Here is a 6,879-nt window from a genome sequence, read left to right as displayed (position 1 = left end):
CCTCCTGGGAAGTCCTCGTGTTGCATTCCCTTTTTAATTTTTTTCGCGCCGCTTGCAAAACAAAACGCACGTGTAAGTAATATATTTACCGTGTTTTATTATTTTGCACGAGTGCGGTAAGTCATAGCTGGGTGCTCACGATTCACGGGTCCAGCGTCGGCGTTGTGGCGCGGCAAGCGTGCACTGGTGCGGTTGAGAGGGAGGGGTGGAAACCGCGTTAAACTCGTCTCCGTAGTTGAGAGGGAGCGGCCAAAGCAATGTACAATCGTCTTTGTAGTGGAGCTGGGAGGGGCAAGGATAAGGGACGAAGACCGGGGTAACATGTTGGATGCGATCATACCAGCACTAAAGCACCGAATCCCATCAGAACTCTGAAGTTAAGCGTGCTTGGGCGAGAGTAGTACTAGGATGGGTGACCTCCTGGGAAGTCCTTGTGTTGCATTCCCTTTTTAATTTTTTTCGCGCCGCTTGCAAAACAAAACGCACGTGTAAGTAGTATATTTACCGTGTTTTATTATTTTGCACGAGTGCGGTAAGTCATAGCTGGGTGCTCACGATTCACGGGTCCAGCGTCGGTGTTGTGGCGTGGCAAGCGTGCACTGGTGCGGTTGAGAGGGAGGGGTGGAAACCGCGTTAAACTCGTCTCCGTAGTTGAGAGGGAGCGGCCAAAGCAATGTACAATCGTCTTTGTAGTGGAGCTGGGAGGGGCAAGGATAAGGGACGAAGACCGGGGTAACATGTCGAATGGGATCATACTAGCACTAAAGCACCGGATCCCATCAGAACTCCGAAGTTAAGCGTGCTTGGGCGAGAGTAGTACTAGGATGGGTGACCTCCTGGGAAGTCCTCGTGTTGCATTCCCTTTTTAATTTTTTTCGCGCCGCTTGCAAAACAAAACGCACGTGTAAGTAATATATTTACCGTGTTTTATTATTTTGCACGAGTGCGGTAAGTCATAGCTGGATGCTCACGATTCACGGGTCCAGCGTCGGCGTTGTGGCGCGGCAAGCGTGCACTGGTGCGGTTGAGAGGGAGGGGTGGAAACCGCGTTAAACTCGTCTCCGTAGTTGAGAGGGAGCGGCCAAAGCAATGTACAATCGTCTTTGTAGTGGAGCTGGGAGGGGCAAGGATAAGGGACGAAGACCGGGGTAACATGTCGGATGCGATCATACCAGCACTAAAGCACCGGATCCCATCAGAACTCCGAATTTAAGCGTGCTTGGGCGAGAGTAGTACTAGGATGGGTGACCTCCTGGGAAGTCCTCGTGTTGCATTCCCTTTTTAATTTTTTTCGCGCCGCTTGCAAAACAAAACGCACGTGTAAGTAATATATTTACCGTTTTTATTATTTTGCACGAGTGCGGTAAGTCATAGCTGGGTGCTCACGATTCACGGGTCCAGCGTCGGCGTTGTGGCGCGGCAAGCGTGCACTGGTGCGGTTGAGAGGGAGGGGTGGAAACCGCGTTAAACTCGTCTCCGTAGTTGAGAGGGAGCGGCCAAAGCAATGTACAATCGTCTTTGTAGTGGAGCTGGGAGGGGCAAGGATAAGGGACGAAGACCGGGGTAACATGTCGGATGCGATCATACCAGCACTAAAGCACCGGATCCCATCAGAACTCCGAAGTTAAGCATGCTTGGGCGAGAGTAGTACTAGGATGGGTGACCTCCTGGGAAGTCCTCGTGTTGCATTCCCTTTTTAATTTTTTTCGCGCCGCTTGCAAAACAAAACGCACGTGTAAGTAATATATTTACCGTGTTTTATTATTTTGCACGAGTGCGGTAAGTCATAGCTGGGTGCTCACGATTCACGGGTCCAGCGTCGGTGTTGTGGCGCGGCAAGCGTGCACTGGTGCGGTTGAGAGGGAGGGGTGGAAACCGCGTTAAACTCGTCTCCGTAGTTGAGAGGAAGCGGCCAAAGCAATGTACAATCGTCTTTGTAGTGGAGCTGGGAGGGGCAAGGATAAGGGACGAAGACCGGGGTAACATGTCGGATGCGATCATACCAGCACTAAAGCACCGGATCCCATCAGAACTCCGAAGTTAAGCGTGCTTGGGCGAGAGTAGTACTAGGATGGGTGACCTCCTGGGAAGTCCTCGTGTTGCATTCCCTTTTTAATTTTTTTCGCGCCGCTTGCAAAACAAAACGCACGTGTAAGTAATATATTTACCGTGTTTTATTATTTTGCACGAGTGCGGTAAGTCATAGCTGGGTGCTCACGATTCACGGGTCCAGCGTCGGCGTTGTGGCGCGGCAAGCGTGCACTGGTGCGGTTGAGAGGGTGCTCACGATTCACGGGTCCAGCGTCGGCGTTGTGGCGCGGCAAGCGTGCACTGGTGCGGTTGAGAGGGAGGGGTGGAAACCGCGTTAAACTCGTCTCCGTAGTTGAGAGGGAGCGGCCAAAGCAATGTGCAATCGTCTTTGTAGTGGAGCTGGGAGGGGCAAGGATAAGGGACGAAGACCGGGGTAACATGTCGGATGCGATCATACCAGCACTAAAGCACCGGATCCCATCAGAACTCCGAAGTTAAGCGTGCTTGGGCGAGAGTAGTACTAGGATGGGTGACCTCCTGGGAAGTCCTCGTGTTGCATTCCCTTTTTAATTTTTTTCGCGCCGCTTGCAAAACAAAACGCACGTGTAAGTAATATATTTACCGTGTTTTATTATTTTGCACGAGTGCGGTAAGTCATAGCTGGGTGCTCACGATTCACGGGTCCAGCGTCGGCGTTGTGGCGCGGCAAGCGTGCACTGGTGCGGTTGAGAGGGAGGGGTGGAAACCGCGTTAAACTCGGCTCCGTAGTTGAGAGGGAGCGGCCAAAGCAATGTGCAATCGTCTTTGTAGTGGAGCTGGGAGGGGCAAGGATAAGGGACGAAGACCGGGGTAACATGTCGGATGCGATCATACCAGCACTAAAGCACCGGATCCCATCAGAACTCCGAAGTTAAGCGTGCTTGGGCGAGAGTAGTACTAGGATGGGTGACCTCCTGGGAAGTCCTCGTGTTGCATTCCCTTTTTAATTTTTTTCGCGCCGCTTGCAAAACAAAACGCACGTGTAAGTAATATATTTACCGTGTTTTATTATTTTGCACGAGTGCGGTAAGTCATAGCTGGGTGCTCACGATTCACGGGCCCAGCATCGGCGTTGTGGCGCGGCAAGCGTGCACTGGTGCGGTTGAGAGGGAGGGGTGGAAACCGCGTTAAACTCGTCTCCGTAGTTGAGAGGGAGCGGCCAAAGCAATGTGCAATCGTCTTTGTAGTGGAGCTGGGAGGGGCAAGGATAAGGGACGAAGACCGGGGTAACATGTCGGATGCGATCATACCAGCACTAAAGCACCGGATCCCATCAGAACTCCGAAGTTAAGCGTGCTTGGGCGAGAGTAGTACTAGGATGGGTGACCTCCTGGGAAGTCCTCGTGTTGCATTCCCTTTTTAATTTTTTTCGCGCCGCTTGCAAAAGAAAACGCACGTGTAAGTAATATATTTACCGTGTTTTATTATTTTGCACGAGTGCGGTAAGTCATAGCTGGGTGCTCACGATTCACGGGTCCAGCGTCGGCGTTGTGGCGCGGCAAGCGTGCACTGGTGCGGTTGAGAGGGAGGGGTGGAAACCGCGTTAAACTCGTCTCCGTAGTTGAGAGGGAGCGGCCAAAGCAATGTGCAATCGTCTTTGTAGTGGAGCTGGGAGGGGCAAGGATAAGGGACGAAGACCGGGGTAACATGTCGGATGCGATCATACCAGCACTAAAGCACCGGATCCCATCAGAACTCCGAAGTTCAGCGTGCTTGGGCGAGAGTAGTACTAGGATGGGTGACCTCCTGGGAAGTCCTCGTGTTGCATTCCCTTTTTAATTTTTTTCGCGCCGCTTGCAAAACAAAACGCACGTGTAAGTAATATATTTACCGTGTTTTATTATTTTGCACGAGTGCGGTAAGTCATAGCTGGGTGCTCACGATTCACGGGCCCAGCGTCGGCGTTGTGGCGCGGCAAACGTGCACTGGTGCGGTTGAGAGGGAGGGGTGGAAACCGCGTTAAACTCGTCTCCGTAGTTGAGAGGGAGCGGCCAAAGCAATGTGCAATCGTCTTTGTAGTGGAGCTGGGAGGGGCAAGGATAAGGGACGAAGACCGGGGTAACATGTCGGATGCGATCATACCAGCACTAAAGCACCGGATCCCATCAGAACTCCGAAGTTAAGCGTGCTTGGGCGAGAGTAGTACTAGGATGGGTGACCTCCTGGGAAGTCCTCGTGTTGCATTCCCTTTTTAATTTTTTTCGCGCCGCTTGCAAAACAAAACGCACGTGTAAGTAATATATTTACCGTGTTTTATTATTTTGCACGAGTGCGGTAAGTCATAGCTGGGTGCTCACGATTCACGGGCCCAGCGTCGGCGTTGTGGCGCGGCAAGCGTGCACTGGTGCGGTTGAGAGGGAGGGGTGGAAACCGCGTTAAACTCGTCTCCGTAGTTGGGAGGGAGCGGCCAAAGCAATGTGCAATCGTCTTTGTAGTGGAGCAGGGAGGGGCAAGGATAAGGGACGAAGACCGGGGTAACATGTCGGATGCGATCATACCAGCACTAAAGCATCGGATCCCATCAGAACTCCGAAGTTAAGCGTGCTTGGGCGAGAGTAGTACTAGGATGGGTGACCTCCTGGGAAGTCCTCGTGTTGCATTCCCTTTTTAATTTTTTTCGCGCCGCTTGCAAAACAAAACGCACGTGTAAGTAATATATTTACCGTGTTTTATTATTTTGCACGAGTGCGGTAAGTCATAGCTGGGTGCTCACGATTCACGGGCCCAGCGTCGGTGTTGTGGCGCGGCAAGCGTGCACTGGTGCGGTTGAGAGGGAGGGGTGGAAACCGCGTTAAACTCGTCTCCGTAGTTGAGAGGGAGCGGCCAAAGCAATGTGCAATCGTCTTTGTAGTGGAGCTGGGAGGGGCAAGGATAAGGGACGAAGACCGGGGTAACATGTCGGATGCGATCATACCAGCACTAAAGCACCGGATCCCATCAGAACTCCGAAGTTAAGCGTGCTTGGGCGAGAGTAGTACTAGGATGGGTGACCTCCTGGGAAGTCCTCGTGTTGCATTCCCTTTTAAATTTTTTTCGCGCCGCTTGCAAAACAAAACGCACGTGTAAGTAATATATTTACCGTGTTTTATTATTTTGCACGAGTGCGGTAAGTCATAGCTGGGTGCTCACGATTCACGGGTCCAGCGTCGGCGTTGTGGCGCGGCAAGCGTGCACTGGTGCGGTTGAGAGGGAGGGGTGGAAACCGCGTTAAACTCGTCTCCGTAGTTGAGAGGGAGCGGCCAAAGCAATGTGCAATCGTCTTTGTAGTGGAGCTGGGAGGGGCAAGGATAAGGGACGAAGACCGGGGTAACATGTCGGATGCGATCATACCAGCACTAAAGCACCGGATCCCATCAGAACTCCGAAGTTAAGCGTGCTTGGGCGAGAGTAGTACTAGGATGGGTGACCTCCTGGGAAGTCCTCGTGTTGCATTCCCTTTTTAATTTTTTTCGCGCCGCATGCAAAACAAAACGCACGTGTAAGTAATATATTTACCGTGTTTTATTATTTTTCACGAGTGCGGTAAGTCATAGCTGGGTGCTCACGATTCACGGGTCCAGCGTCGGCGTTGTGGCGCGGCAAGCGTGCACTGGTGCGGTTGAGAGGAAGGGGTGGAAACCGCGTTAAACTCGTCTCCGTAGTTGAGAGGGAGCGGCCAAAGCAATGTGCAATCGTCTTTGTAGTGGAGCTGGGAGGGGCAAGGATAAGGGACGAAGACCGGGGTAACATGTCGGATGCGATCATACCAGCACTAAAGCACCGGATCCCATCAGAACTCCGAAGTTAAGCGTGCTTGGGCGAGAGTAGTACTAGGATGGGTGACCTCCTGGGAAGTCCTCGTGTTGCATTCCCTTTTTAATTTTTTTCGCGCCGCTTGCAAAACAAAACGCACGTGTAAGTAATATATTTACCATGTTTTATTATTTTGCACGAGTGCGGTAAGTCATAGCTGGGTGCTCACGATTCACGGGCCCAGCGTCGGCGTTGTGGCGCGGCAAGCGTGCACTGGTGCGGTTGAGAGGGAGGGGTGGAAACCGCGTTAAACTCGTCTCCGTAGTTGAGAGGGAGCGGCCAAAGCAATGTGCAATCGTCTTTGTAGTGGAGCTGGGAGGGGCAAGGATAAGGGACGAAGACCGGGGTAACATGTCGGATGCGATCATACCAGCACTAAAGCACCGGATCCCATCAGAACTCCGAAGTTAAGCGTGCTTGGGCGAGAGTAGTACTAGGATGTGTGACCTCCTGGGAAGTCCTCGTGTTGCATTCCCTTTTTAATTTTTTTCGCGCCGCTTGCAAAACAAAACGCACGTGTAAGTAATATATTTACCGTGTTTTATTATTTTGCACGAGTGCGGTAAGTCATAGCTGGGTGCTCACGATTCACGGGTCCAGCATCGGCGTTGTGGCGCGGCAGGCGTGCACTGGTGCGGTTGAGAGGGAGGGGTGGAAACCGCGTTAAACTCGTCTCCGTAGTTGAGAGGGAGCGGTCAAAGCAATGTGCAATCGTCTTTGTAGTGGAGCTGGGAGGGGCAAGGATAAGGGACGAAGACCGGGGTAACATGTCGGATGCGATCATACCAGCACTAAAGCACCGGATCCCATCAGAACTCCGAAGTTAAGCGTGGTTGGGCGAGAGTAGTACTAGGATGGGTGACCTCCTGGGAAGTCCTCGTGTTGCATTCCCTTTTTAATTTTTTTCGCGCCGCTTGCAAAACAAAACGCACGTGTAAGTAATATATTTACCGTGTTTTATTATTTTGCACGAGTGCGGTAAGTCATAGCTGGGTGCTCACGATTCACGGGTCCAGC

General features: G+C 52.1%; 16 non-coding genes across 16 annotated transcripts; all 16 read left to right on the top strand.

The window, feature by feature from the left end:
• The first annotated feature begins 326 nt into the window (after positions 1-326).
• LOC123176226 (5S ribosomal RNA) lies at positions 327-445 on the top strand. The gene has a single exon (XR_006488426.1). It is a non-coding gene; the product is annotated as a 5S ribosomal RNA (ribosomal RNA).
• A 297-nt stretch (positions 446-742) lies between these two features.
• LOC123176221 (5S ribosomal RNA) lies at positions 743-861 on the top strand. Its single transcript, XR_006488422.1, has one exon. It is a non-coding gene; the product is annotated as a 5S ribosomal RNA (ribosomal RNA).
• Positions 862-1,158: 297 nt separating this feature from the next.
• Positions 1,159-1,277, top strand: LOC123176220 (5S ribosomal RNA). Its single transcript, XR_006488421.1, has one exon. It is a non-coding gene; the product is annotated as a 5S ribosomal RNA (ribosomal RNA).
• A 296-nt stretch (positions 1,278-1,573) lies between these two features.
• LOC123176218 (5S ribosomal RNA) lies at positions 1,574-1,692 on the top strand. The gene has a single exon (XR_006488419.1). It is a non-coding gene; the product is annotated as a 5S ribosomal RNA (ribosomal RNA).
• Positions 1,693-1,989: 297 nt separating this feature from the next.
• On the top strand, positions 1,990-2,108 carry LOC123176216 (5S ribosomal RNA). Its single transcript, XR_006488417.1, has one exon. It is a non-coding gene; the product is annotated as a 5S ribosomal RNA (ribosomal RNA).
• Positions 2,109-2,474: 366 nt separating this feature from the next.
• On the top strand, positions 2,475-2,593 carry LOC123176215 (5S ribosomal RNA). The gene has a single exon (XR_006488416.1). It is a non-coding gene; the product is annotated as a 5S ribosomal RNA (ribosomal RNA).
• A 297-nt stretch (positions 2,594-2,890) lies between these two features.
• Positions 2,891-3,009, top strand: LOC123176214 (5S ribosomal RNA). Its single transcript, XR_006488415.1, has one exon. It is a non-coding gene; the product is annotated as a 5S ribosomal RNA (ribosomal RNA).
• A 297-nt stretch (positions 3,010-3,306) lies between these two features.
• Positions 3,307-3,425, top strand: LOC123176229 (5S ribosomal RNA). The gene has a single exon (XR_006488429.1). It is a non-coding gene; the product is annotated as a 5S ribosomal RNA (ribosomal RNA).
• Positions 3,426-3,722: 297 nt separating this feature from the next.
• LOC123176219 (5S ribosomal RNA) lies at positions 3,723-3,841 on the top strand. Its single transcript, XR_006488420.1, has one exon. It is a non-coding gene; the product is annotated as a 5S ribosomal RNA (ribosomal RNA).
• Positions 3,842-4,138: 297 nt separating this feature from the next.
• Positions 4,139-4,257, top strand: LOC123176228 (5S ribosomal RNA). Its single transcript, XR_006488428.1, has one exon. It is a non-coding gene; the product is annotated as a 5S ribosomal RNA (ribosomal RNA).
• A 297-nt stretch (positions 4,258-4,554) lies between these two features.
• Positions 4,555-4,673, top strand: LOC123176217 (5S ribosomal RNA). The gene has a single exon (XR_006488418.1). It is a non-coding gene; the product is annotated as a 5S ribosomal RNA (ribosomal RNA).
• A 297-nt stretch (positions 4,674-4,970) lies between these two features.
• On the top strand, positions 4,971-5,089 carry LOC123176227 (5S ribosomal RNA). The gene has a single exon (XR_006488427.1). It is a non-coding gene; the product is annotated as a 5S ribosomal RNA (ribosomal RNA).
• A 297-nt stretch (positions 5,090-5,386) lies between these two features.
• LOC123176225 (5S ribosomal RNA) lies at positions 5,387-5,505 on the top strand. Its single transcript, XR_006488425.1, has one exon. It is a non-coding gene; the product is annotated as a 5S ribosomal RNA (ribosomal RNA).
• A 297-nt stretch (positions 5,506-5,802) lies between these two features.
• LOC123176213 (5S ribosomal RNA) lies at positions 5,803-5,921 on the top strand. The gene has a single exon (XR_006488414.1). It is a non-coding gene; the product is annotated as a 5S ribosomal RNA (ribosomal RNA).
• A 297-nt stretch (positions 5,922-6,218) lies between these two features.
• On the top strand, positions 6,219-6,337 carry LOC123176223 (5S ribosomal RNA). The gene has a single exon (XR_006488423.1). It is a non-coding gene; the product is annotated as a 5S ribosomal RNA (ribosomal RNA).
• Positions 6,338-6,634: 297 nt separating this feature from the next.
• On the top strand, positions 6,635-6,753 carry LOC123176224 (5S ribosomal RNA). The gene has a single exon (XR_006488424.1). It is a non-coding gene; the product is annotated as a 5S ribosomal RNA (ribosomal RNA).
• Positions 6,754-6,879: the final 126 nt, after the last annotated feature.

The sequence above is a fragment of the Triticum aestivum genome, unplaced genomic scaffold (genome assembly GCF_018294505.1).
Source record: "Triticum aestivum cultivar Chinese Spring unplaced genomic scaffold, IWGSC CS RefSeq v2.1 scaffold111380, whole genome shotgun sequence".
NCBI lineage: Eukaryota > Viridiplantae > Streptophyta > Magnoliopsida > Poales > Poaceae > Triticum > Triticum aestivum.
Note: the sequence above shows the minus strand (reverse complement) of the source record. Positions and strands in the feature narration are given on the sequence as shown.